The sequence below is a fragment of the Parasteatoda tepidariorum genome, chromosome 2, assembly GCF_982258835.1.
Source record: "Parasteatoda tepidariorum strain Cologne lab strain chromosome 2, Ptep-v5.0, whole genome shotgun sequence".
Lineage (NCBI taxonomy): Eukaryota > Metazoa > Arthropoda > Arachnida > Araneae > Theridiidae > Parasteatoda > Parasteatoda tepidariorum.
In genome coordinates, this window is record NC_141756.1 from 54,710,900 (window position 1) to 54,723,062 (window position 12,163).

Here is a 12,163-nt window from a genome sequence, read left to right on the forward strand (position 1 = left end):
AAAAGGGTTTTGAATCATTTTTTTTTTTTTTAAATCCTTTTTCAAAACATATTTTTAAAAAAGGATTTTTTTCCCCATTAGAAAAATTCCGTCTCACATAGAAAAAAATAAATTACTTACAACATACAATTTTTATTTATATGTATCTCCTCTCTCCTCCCGTATCCCCCTCAGTATCTCCCGTAGTATCTCCCCTCAGTAGAGTTCCATACATATTTTATTTATTAACATTCTTCGGGTTTCTAACACATAATGCGTAGTTATAATACTCATCTCAATTTAATTCAATACAGAATTTTAAAACTTTATTTAAATTAAAACAAAATTTAATATATAATACGATTTTGCAATTTCATTGAATAAAAAAAATTAGAAATGCGAAATAAGTACGAGATAAATTCAAATAAACTTATCTTTATATAAACGTTCAAAACCCAAATGTTTGATACGCTTGCTGTACAGTATAGTACAACAAAGTAGCTAAAGAAAGAAAGAAATATGCTAACTAAACGAAATGGTTGTAGTTGGTAACGCCTCCTCCCTTGTTGAAACATTTACCAGTTGAAACAGTTAGTACTTTCAAAATTTAAAGTTGATAAACTATAGCTGTTTCTTAAGGCTACAGTGGACCTTTATATTGCCAAAAATTGATAAAAATTTCGTTTTTTTTTTTTGGACATATTTAGACACTTGTTTCATTGCTTTTTCAACTGAATTTTTTTTTTTTTAAATTTCGTCATTTTTTGAGAAGTTATAGGGTAGTTTCGTTTTCACATTATGAAGCCACGCCCCTTTTCTTACACAAAAAGCTGTTTTTCTCAAAATTGAAATTTTGTTATGTTTCACGTATTCAAAATGTTCCAGTCGACTTTGTTTTCATCCTATTGAGATGAAATTTTTTTCTAGTTATTTATATGTATATTAGATTAAGTTTATGCATTTTTTTCTGTTTTATAACAAGAAATAAAAGAGTTATCGGGTTTCATGTACCTAACGACCTTTATTTTGAAACAAAAATCTACATAAAATTTGTTTTTTGGTCATAAATTTAAAATAAATTTAGGAAAATTCCTATATAATGCATAAAGCTTTTAACATTTATCTCTAAAAAAAGAATATTAAAAAAAAATAAATAAAAATTTTAATTTAAGCCGTTGGGAGCATTTTAAAATTGATGAAATTTTTTTTAAAAAATTTTAAATTTCTCAAAAATGGTCCAAATATTTTTTACAAAAATTTTTGCAAGGGCATATCTTGATAGAATACATAAGTTATAAAAAAAGTTTTAGTGTAGCATAAAAGCTAAAAAAAATTTTTTTGAACGTCCACTGTAGCCTTAAGTAACAAATGAATTATCTTTTACAAATGAAATACAGATATTTTTTTTATTTTTGCATTTAAATAATATAAACTTTACACAACAAAATCTTTATAACAGCAAAATTATTCCGAGGATAAAGAAAAATAGGAATGAAGTGGAGTGGATTAGATTCATTGTTTTGAATTTCATACAATTCATCTGATATCTCGAACAGAAGAAAGCCTGTTTAAAAGGCTAATTAACAGTTTTTTATGAGGAAATTACTATTAACAAGAGCACTCCTGTTTAAAGTAGCTCATCAACAAAGACACGCTTTGTTTAACATGTAAAAGCCCGTTACAGTTGAGCGGACAGTTTTAATAATCTTTAAGTTTGGCATCTTTATTCGCAAAATTATTTAACCCGTTTACAAAATTAATTAACCGCTTTACTACTATTTAAAAAAAAATTGTGCTAAGAATAACAAGCAATATTTTAGTTTCAGATAAAAAAAAATCTGAAATTAAAGATTAAAATCATTGTTCGGTGACGAAATAAACGATTTGAACTTTCATATTAGTCATAACTTTAAACATTCGAATACAAAATGCTTCTATTTCAAACATAATTGCATAAATTTCACACAGAACTTCATATTTAGTAATGACCTTGCTATCAGACAACAAGTAAGACACAAACAAAACATTAGTAAATTTTAAATCAACTCTCAGATGTCGAAAATGCCACTATGTTCATCTGTCAAGTAACGCTTAGTCATAGGTCCACGACTATTTTCATTTTAATTAGGACCTTGATCCTATATTAAGTATAATAAAATCGAGTTTCATATGGAACTTGTGATGCTATTAAGAAACGATTATAAGTTTTAAAAAAAAAGGCACTAAATAAAATTAAGATCCTTGACAGCTTATTCTTTATTATGTTACAAAATAAAAATAATTCTTAATGGAGTTAGCACATTTTTTTAGAGCTTTTGGCATTGAAGAAGCAAAACCCTATGATGCTTATGACAAGCTGAATTGTACAGCAAATCAATTCATAAATATAATTTCTATTGAAATAATTTTTCTTTACAAAAACAAATATTTTTTATTTTATTTAAGATAATTATGCGCTCCTTGACTATTACATTATTTAAAATTCTTTTTTTTTTTTTACAAAGACATAAAATAAAGGATAAAAAACCAACTGTAGTTGGAAGTTGGAGCACATCATATATAGTCATCATCTAATATATAAACGCTATTTTACAAGTATATTTTGTCTTGTCAGCGTTGAACCGTTAACCCTTTAACGCAGAACTTTATATTAAAAAATTTTTCTCTCATTATTTGTATTAATTTAGGTCAAAATAAGTAAAAAATATATTCAGCATTTTATTAATTTATGATTATGAAATACCGCATGAAATAATGATGCCTCTTTAATCTTCCAAACACTGCTCACTTACAAACAATAATTTTTAAAAATTGCACTTATTAGCTGTTATTTAGATCTAAGTGAAACAGTTATTCATCATTAAAATTTCATTAATTTACAAAATGACACATTGATAATTTTTTTTTTTTGTATTTATATTTTCGAACAAATATAATTCTTATAATCAGATTTTTTTTAAGTAGCTAATAGAGTAAATAGACTATTTTTTATAATTTAAAAATACCTTTTACTTTTAATTAGAGCTTCAGGAAAAAAATATACAAAAGGCGACATCGGTGTAACGTTTGCGTCAAAGTGATAATTCTAATAAAAAAAAAATTAATGAATGAATAAAAAAAAACGAAATTTAGTGCCATTCTTCTCATAAATATCATTTCGAAAAAAAGTTTCTAACACTTTTGTATTTTCAAATACATATTTTCACTGACAATGAGTCATATCATTTGATTTAGAAAAAGTTTCCAAGAAATTATTTAACTCATTATTTAAGATGACGCACATTAAATGTGAAATATCTAGATTTTCATTTCGGATGAAGGGAGATCTAGGTTGTCAATAGGCCTAGGTTTAGAGCCTGGATTGTCAAGTGTACGTACATATATGCTAACTTCTACTGAAACGGAAATTTTATTTTTTTAAAATCTTTTAAGTGATAATAAAGTTAGCGATTTATAATTTTATTTTTGATCGAATTAGGTTGCTTTACTAGGATTTTGACCAAAACTTTACGAAACAAATATACAAGACCTGAAAATCAGAAGTTTTCTAAGTGCTGTCAAAATTCAACAAATTAAGATTAATTCATTGTTATTTCGCTACCAATTTAAATTTTATGAACAGCTAGCATTTTCTGGTTGACATTTGTGAGTGTAATACTTTTCAGTTGCGAATAAATATTTAAGGTATATTTGCACTTGTGATATTTACCACACCTTTATCGCCATTTTCATTTGAACGAAAGAAGTCGTTCTATCAGGCGTAAACTGTATAAAAAACCTGATTTTACTCAACATAAATCTGCTGTTTTCAGAAGTTAAAGATTGATTGACCTAATTTTAAATAATTTTCCAATAATGGAAATCGGTCAAAAATTATAATCTCTAACACAAAAGAATATTATATACTATTTAGCAGGAAATAGTAATCACCTTTTTAAAAACTGAATGGAGATCGGATTTACCACAGATTTGTACCTAAAAAAGGTCAGCGTGCAAAATAAAATAAACTACAATGGGGATATTATTTGCATTTTCATGGTATGAATAAAATTCAGTTCTGATGTTTTTAACTTCCAGGTTTGACGACAATGAATAGATAATTGTATCAATAAAAATTTGAAACAAAAATATAAAACACGTTTATTCTTTTATATGCATTATAAAGATGAAATCTATGCATGAATCGTACTTCTATTATTATTCATGATCTAACGAAAAAGAACGAAGGAAGTTATTTCGATAATTAAATTTTGAGACAAGTTTACTTTCAAGGATTTAATTTTTATATGAAGATGATTATCATAGAATTACAATGAGAAGCTGAAATAAATGTCAATTCGTACATTTTTCAAAAAAGCAATTCATTTATTTTTATTTTTTATTTCATACAATAAATTTTTTCATTTCGTTTTTGAACATTAACAATGTTTTTACAAGAACAACAGAGGATTGCTAGAATAGTTATTAAAAAATTCGTGATTGAAAATTTAAGAATTTTCTCAAAACTAGCCACCTTTGGCGACCCGCTTTTGTTACCTTAAAAACTATCTTGTACAACATGTAAATTTACTGGTAACCAAGCTGGATGCACAACGCAACTGTATTTTAATATTCTAAATCTTCAACTCATCTTTCAATCCTATCACCTTAATTAGTTTTAAACAATATATGAACCAAATTTTTTCACTGTCTAGCTATTGACCACGTGTGAGTAATTTTATTTCAATTTTAAGCATTTTCAAGAGATGTCCGCGAGGTTGTCAAAGTTATTAGTGTATTGAATTTCAGTAATAATTCAATAAAATCTATCCGGCAATTAAATTGCACCGTAAGTAAGAGTCCGGGATAAGCCTAGTCAACGTACATATTTACTATACTATACTTGTATAGTCATAGCACTTTTTATATTTAATTTTTATAAGCTTATTTTTATATACTTATTTTACTACTCAACCGATTTTAAATTCTGAATTCACGCATGCTGAATTATTTTCATAACATTCACAGAAAATATATTTTCGTTTTCTATTTCTCAAACCTATTATTATTTTCATAACATTCACAGAAAATATATTTTCGTGTCCTATTTCTAAAACCTATTATTATTTTCATAACATTCACAGAAAATATATTTTCGTTTCCTATTTCTCAAACCTATTATTATTTTCATAACACGCAGAAAATATATTTTCGTTTCCTATTTCTCAAACCTATTATTATTTTCATAACATTCACAGAAAATATATTTTCGTTTCCTATTGCTCAAACATGAAGAGTGCTATATAGGATATAAAAATAAGATCATAAGATCGAAAGTTGTTTAAGTTTTTTTGCCTTTTTTTCTGATTGATGGTTTTTGTCATGTAGTTAAATAACTTCAATAGCAACTCTATTGATTGCTTTTAATATTTAATTATAATTATTACTAACATAATTACTGATTAGTGATCTAGTAAATAATTAATAATTACCTTCAAATTATTTATATTACCAATCAGGAGATAACTATCCAAAATCCATTGAACACAAAATCTTAGACGAACACAAGTGATTTTTTCCAGACGAAATTTGATAACGCTAACGGGCTCTTCTCAAAACTAAATGTTATAACGGACTCTTTCGAAAAACGAAGACCATAACGTCTTCAACCCATAATTCAATTTCATAATTTAAAAAAAAATCATAATTCAATTAATAATTTTAAAACTAAATTTCTTTGAAATACATGGTTTTTGTGGGTCTTACTTTTCCATATTCACAAAATTATGAAAATGAGTTAGTTCTTCGCATCCACACAGAAACGGGTCTTTCATAAAATGTCTGAACAGACTTATGAAATTTCTGATTTTTTTTTTAAACCTTTTTCATAAGACCCTATTTTCACAAAAACATGAGTAAAATTTGCACAAATAGTCGGGTATGTTATTTAATAAAGGCTATAAAAAAATGAAAATACGCCGCGTTTCTAATAAAAAGTGATTTTTTCAGGCGAAATTTGATAACGCTAACGGGCTCTTCTCAAAACTAAATGCTATAACGGACTCTTTCGAAAAACGAAGCCATTAACGTCTTCAACTCCTAATTCAATTTCATAATTTAAAAAAAAAATCATTATTCAATTAATAATTTTAAAACTAAATTTCTTTCAAACACGTGGTTTTTGTGGGTCTTACTTTTCCATATTCACAAAATTATGAAAATGTGTTAATTCTTCGCATCCCAACCAGAAACGGATCTTTCATAAAATGTCTGAACAGACTTTTTATGAAATTTCTGAATTTTTTTTTTTTAAATCTTTTTCATACGACCCTATTTTCACAAAAACATGAGTAAAATTTGCACAAATAGTCGGGTATGTTATTTAATAAAGGCAATAAAAAAATGAAAATACGCTGCGTTTCTAATAAAAAGTGATTTTTTCAGGCGAAATTTGATAACGCTAACGGGCTCTTCTCAAAACTAAATGCTATAACGGACTCTTTCGAAAAAAGAAGCCCATAACGTCTTCAACCAATTCAATTTCATAATTTTAAAAAAAATCATAATTCAATTAATAATTTTAAAACTAAATTTCTTTGAAATACATGGTTTTTGTGGGTCTTACTTTTCCATATTCACAAAATTATGAAAATGAATTAATTTCTCGCAACCCAACTGAAACGGATCTTTCATAAAAAGTCTGAACAGAATTTTTATATAATTTCAGAATTTTTTTTAAATATTTTTCATAAGATCAGGACTCTATTTTCACAAAAACATGAGTAAAATTTGCACAAAAAGTCGGGTATGTTGTTTAATAAAGGCAATAAAAAAAAATACGCCACGTTTCTAATACAATGTTAACAAGCAACTAATAGTTTGGCCATCCGTCCAGCTCAACAATACAAAAGCGAGCATGGTTGAACCCGTAATTATTACGTAAATTATCAATTTTTTTCTCTCCTTCCAGCAACAGAAAGTGAATATAACTCTATCAATTGACCTATCTCCACAACTCGTTGAGCATCTTAACATGCAAGGCTGATCACTCGCGATTTATTAAAAGAAAAAAGCATACAACAATGCGAAGTATGACTATCTTCGACCTTTGTTTTATGCGGCAGAAACAACGCATGGCCGACGCTTGAAAAGAACCATAATGATCAGATATTCCGAACACTTTTAGTGAGAGTATTTAAGGTCAAGAACTTGGAATATATTCATGGAATACAAAAGAATAAGTAACTCATCCAGTTAATAATCATTTGGACTTGATGAAGCGAGAAATAAGATTCTAAAAAGGAAATAAAAAAGTATGGCGGAAAATGTTTTACAGACAATATGTTACAAATAACTCAACGGTAATGATTTAGGAACTGATTAATCTTATAGAATATTTTAAATATAACTTATACTTGTTTATCATTGTAACTTTTGATAAAGAGTCATAAATTGTTCTATAAACAGAAAGATCCAAAAATGGAAGGCAAATCACGACTAACATTTATATTACAGAATCTGAGAAACAAATTTCCAGAATTAAATTTATATAGAAATAAAACAACTACAACGATCTCGCATTTAACGAGATTCAAGATTGATTAAAAACGTCCTGCAGTTAAGGAAAATGTTTTACAAACAATATATTACATAAATTCAACAGTAATGATTTAGGAAGTGATAAATCTTATTTGAATATAACTTATACTTGATTATCATCGTGATTGTTTAAGAGACATAGAATGTTCTATAAACAGAAAGATCCAAATATGGAACATAAATTACCACATATTATTAATTACCGCACTAACATTTATATTACAGAATCTGAGAAACAAATTTCAAGAATTAAATTTATATAGAAGAAAGACAATTACAACGATCTCGCATTTAACGAAATACCGGTTTGAACGAAAGAATTGAATGATTGGAAAAGTGTTATAAAGTATTATACATTACACGATTTAACATAATTTATTTTTTTCTTCAATTTTTTTTAATCAGATTTACCGAAAGAAAATTTTGAAATAAAAAATATCAGAAGTAAGTAATGAAACACAATTTTACTTGACATATAGTAGAGCTGTGACAAATGAAAAATCTAAACTAAAATTTTGCTGATTTTAATTTTTTATGGCCAATATAATTGGTTAATAAAAATGATGATTTTCCTCAACATTTTATCATGTATAAAAATGCAATACCAAAAAGTAAAACTTATTCCAAAAGTTTTTTATCACTCTTTTCTTCAAGTATGAAGTTTTGAGAACTATTTTAATGGCTTAGTTAAATTTCATCCTCCTCAAAAATCATATTTCTGAGTGGCACGCATGCAAATATGTTTTAACAATTTGAAAAGGAAAAAAAAAAAATCTCATTGCAGAGGCCTTTCAAAAATTATGTAAGCATGTTTCTCGTAATTTTAGATCCCCTCGCCACCTTGTCAAAGAAAATAAGCAATTCACGAACCTCCTCCAATGCTTACATAAGAAAGTAAAAGCACACGATGTTGCGTTTTACTTTGACTTTAACTGCAGAAATCTAATTTTAAGGAATCAATTCAAATAAAATATGTATCTCTGCATAAAAGTATACGCTTTAATTCATATAATAAAATTTTAAGTAAAGTATTCTTTAGGAATCCTTTATGTTTTTTTTTTTTTTTTTTTTTGGTCAATGCTCTAGACCAGTGGTCGGCAAACTTATTAGCCAAAGAGCCAAATATGAACATTACAACAATTTTTAAAAAAATTGGGAGCCAAATCTGCTTGCTTAGTAAACTTTTATTACATTAAATAAAACTAAATTTCATACTTAATAAATATTTATTAATGCGAACAATGTGCTTGCATCTCCTTGGAAAGTTTGAGTAAGTCAGGTTTGTATGTTGTTGTTTTTACTTTTAATCCAATTTGTACCCCCACTACTTTAGAAAAAGTATGCGAGCATGCTTGTGGTACCTTTGTATCACACCGGAGTGCCCCGAAAACATACGAACAATTTCAGCTGGTAGCTTGTACATGGTTTGTGTTTACGTTTACAAAAACTAGTAAAATTAAACTCGATGTTCGTTACGTATTTTTACAACAATATAAAATTCTAATTACCTATCTATCTTTTAACTTAAACAAAAAATTATACATGTTCTAGATTTATAGAAGAATTTTAATTTATCAAAATAAGATGTAATTTTTTTCTTACAAATTTTTTTTAATGGAAATATTATTGCGCCTTCCGTGGATATTTGTGCCAAAGCCGCACTTAAGGAGCCAAAGAGCCACATGCGGCTCTGGAGTCGCACTTTGTCGACCACTGCTCTAGACCTTTAAAACTCTTTAGAGAAATCTTTTTCCAACTCCCCCCCTCCAACAATTTTTTTTTTAAATTTTTATTTCAAATTTGATAATTTTCCAAGTATGATATCTTTTTCAACATTTTTAGCAGTGTTTTTCTTCTTGCATCTTCATTCGTTTTTCTTTTTTTTTTTTTTTTGAAAATAAGGAGAAGTCAAGCGTAACTTTAAAGTTTTATGCAAACGTTGCATATACCCCTTTTTCTCCCTTGTCAGCAAAAATACGCAAATCACAAACCTCCCCCTTAGGTATACTTACATAATATTTGAACGGCCCCACACTTGATACAAGTTTAATTACTATATACTATTTTTGTACAACACTGCAGATCGTTTCACAATCAATACCCTCTAGATAAAATATATACTAGGGAATATCCTAAGGATATCCTTCGTATATCCTTAGCCAAAAACAGCCAAGAATTTTTGTTTAACTATGATCTATGAATCTTATAAATACTTATGTTTCATTTTCAAAAACACTGTTATTTGTTACGGAAAATGATGGAGCATCGTGGGCTTTACCTGGTCATAAAAGGTCAAGGAAATCGAAATCGTAAAAAAAACATACACCTGCAAAGGAAGGTCATTTTCCCAGTCAAACATTCGTATTTAAATATTATTCAAACAGAGATTAATAAAACAAGAATGTCATTCTTCCGAACAAATATATAAAATTTCCTCACAATTTAAGGAAATTTGCATTTTATCTTTTCCTCAGACTTCCTGTTCGTAGAACGAAATGTTTGTTGCAAATATCGATTTTATTCTTGATAAGCAGGTTGCCTTGCAAACGATATCTTTAGGAAGGTAAACACCTCTCATTCACAACAAACGGGGCTTCGAATTTCATTTAAACACACCAATCCAATGAAACAATTTTTTGTACGCTCCAATCAAATCGTATGAACAACACGGCGGTTCAAATTGCACTCAATTTAAAAATATATATATATATATATATATTAAGTTCATCTTTAAATAGTTTTCATTTATTTTGAAGAGAGAATTTTAATTTAATAATTCTTTTACGAACATAATTTTTTTTAACTGGAGAATACGAATTTGTGCATATTGTAACACAGACGCGCAAAAAAAAAAAAAAAATAATAATAATAAATTTATTACACTTTCGGAGTGAATTATATATATACTAATAAAAATATGAAGAAAAAAAAAAGAGAGAAAAATCACATCTTTGTAACTTTATACATTTTATACTAGAAAAAGCCTTAATAGAAGAGCATGGACGATGAGATTTATATCACACAAATATTTCGTAAACTAAAGACAGAACTTTTAGTCAGTATCGAAAATAGAAATCAAAAGCTAATGAGAAACAGAAGGGTTTAAGTACCTGATTATACAACTAACCATAAATTAACATGTAATAACAACCAATATAATAATACAAAAAATTTACTAAATCATAATAATATCATAATTGATGATTTTTTTTATTGTTGTTGATGTCAAACAAGTTGCTTACGAGCACCATTAAAAATATGTTCTTTTCGAACTCTTCTACAGAAATAAGTTTTATCATAAAAATCGATCGAATTCTAAACGAGAATTCTAAAGTGTCAAGAGTAACATTTTTTTATACTCAATCGAATTCCAGACAATTGCTATTGCTAGATAAATTAGGTACTTTATCTACACAATTATTACATGTATAGATAATTCATAAGTTATTTGAATCAAAAATAAATTTTATTACATGAACCACTTAGAACAATCAAACAGACCTCGTTTGTTACTGTTAATACGCATCATTGTCATCGTTTATTTATTTGAAAATTAGGATTCCTCATACACTTCGGGTAATTTTACAGAACCCCTGTCCTCTCAATAATAATATCATTATTAACGATCAATAAAAATTTGAAATAAATATATAGAATGGAGGTTTAACATATTAAAAGGAAAATTATATAATATCATTTAAGTACAATTGATAAGAAATTATATTTTGTTGCTAAAATTTTTAATCTTTTTTTCCCCAGGTTTTCTTGAAATACCCCTGCTTTATATGTATAACGATAATAAGGTGCATGTAACGCTGCACTGGTCACTAAATGGTCAACAGTCTATAAGGCAAGAAGACTCCTAATCCTTATGGTGTCCGGGAGCTAATTTATGTGACTTTTTTTTATGTAAATTGAATTCAAACAAGTTCTTAGGAAAGATTATTGTACATTTGTAGTTAGGAGTATTTACCATACCTTAACAGCCATATACAGAAGAGACTCGTATATGGAAGTATAATTATCTATGCTTGACTCAGATGTTTTTTCAAAACTACTAAATTACGGATTGAATAATTATTTGTTTGAACATTAAAACATTTTTTTGCATAACAAATTTTGATCACCTATGATAGCTACAATATAAATTTGATCAAACATGATGTAATAGTTTTCTAGTTTACGATCATTATTACCAATTGCAAACCAGCAATGATTTGCAATACTAAAACTAGTTTACAATCAATTTTAGTACTAGAATGTACCACAGGTTTTTTATATCACTCCTACTATAGTACTTTAGTGTTCCATGGTAATTAGTATTACTCTTACTAAAGGATAGATTTAGCGAGGAGGCTATTGGAGTTGTAACTCCAGGTGCCCAAATTTTTAGGGCCCTACAAGCAACTTAAGATTAAGATAACATTGATTTGTGTAATTTTGGAAAATATTTTTTAAACATTTTCAAACATAAAATTTCACAATTTGTTTTTAAAATCATTAAAAATGTATTATGTACATTTTAGTGTGAATTTCAGAAAATAAGAGGGGGAAATGATATTTGGCCTTCAATATCTCTTCTCCTTGATTTCTATAACTTTATAAC

At 27.3% G+C, this 12,163-nt stretch overlaps 1 protein-coding gene across 2 annotated transcripts in view; it reads right to left on the minus strand.

Moving 5' to 3' along the window:
* The window catches only part of LOC107454627 (guanine nucleotide exchange factor DBS), a 117,983-nt gene that overhangs the window by 58,104 nt on the left and 47,716 nt on the right, over positions 1-12,163 (minus strand). The gene's annotated exons all lie outside the window — the stretch shown is intronic.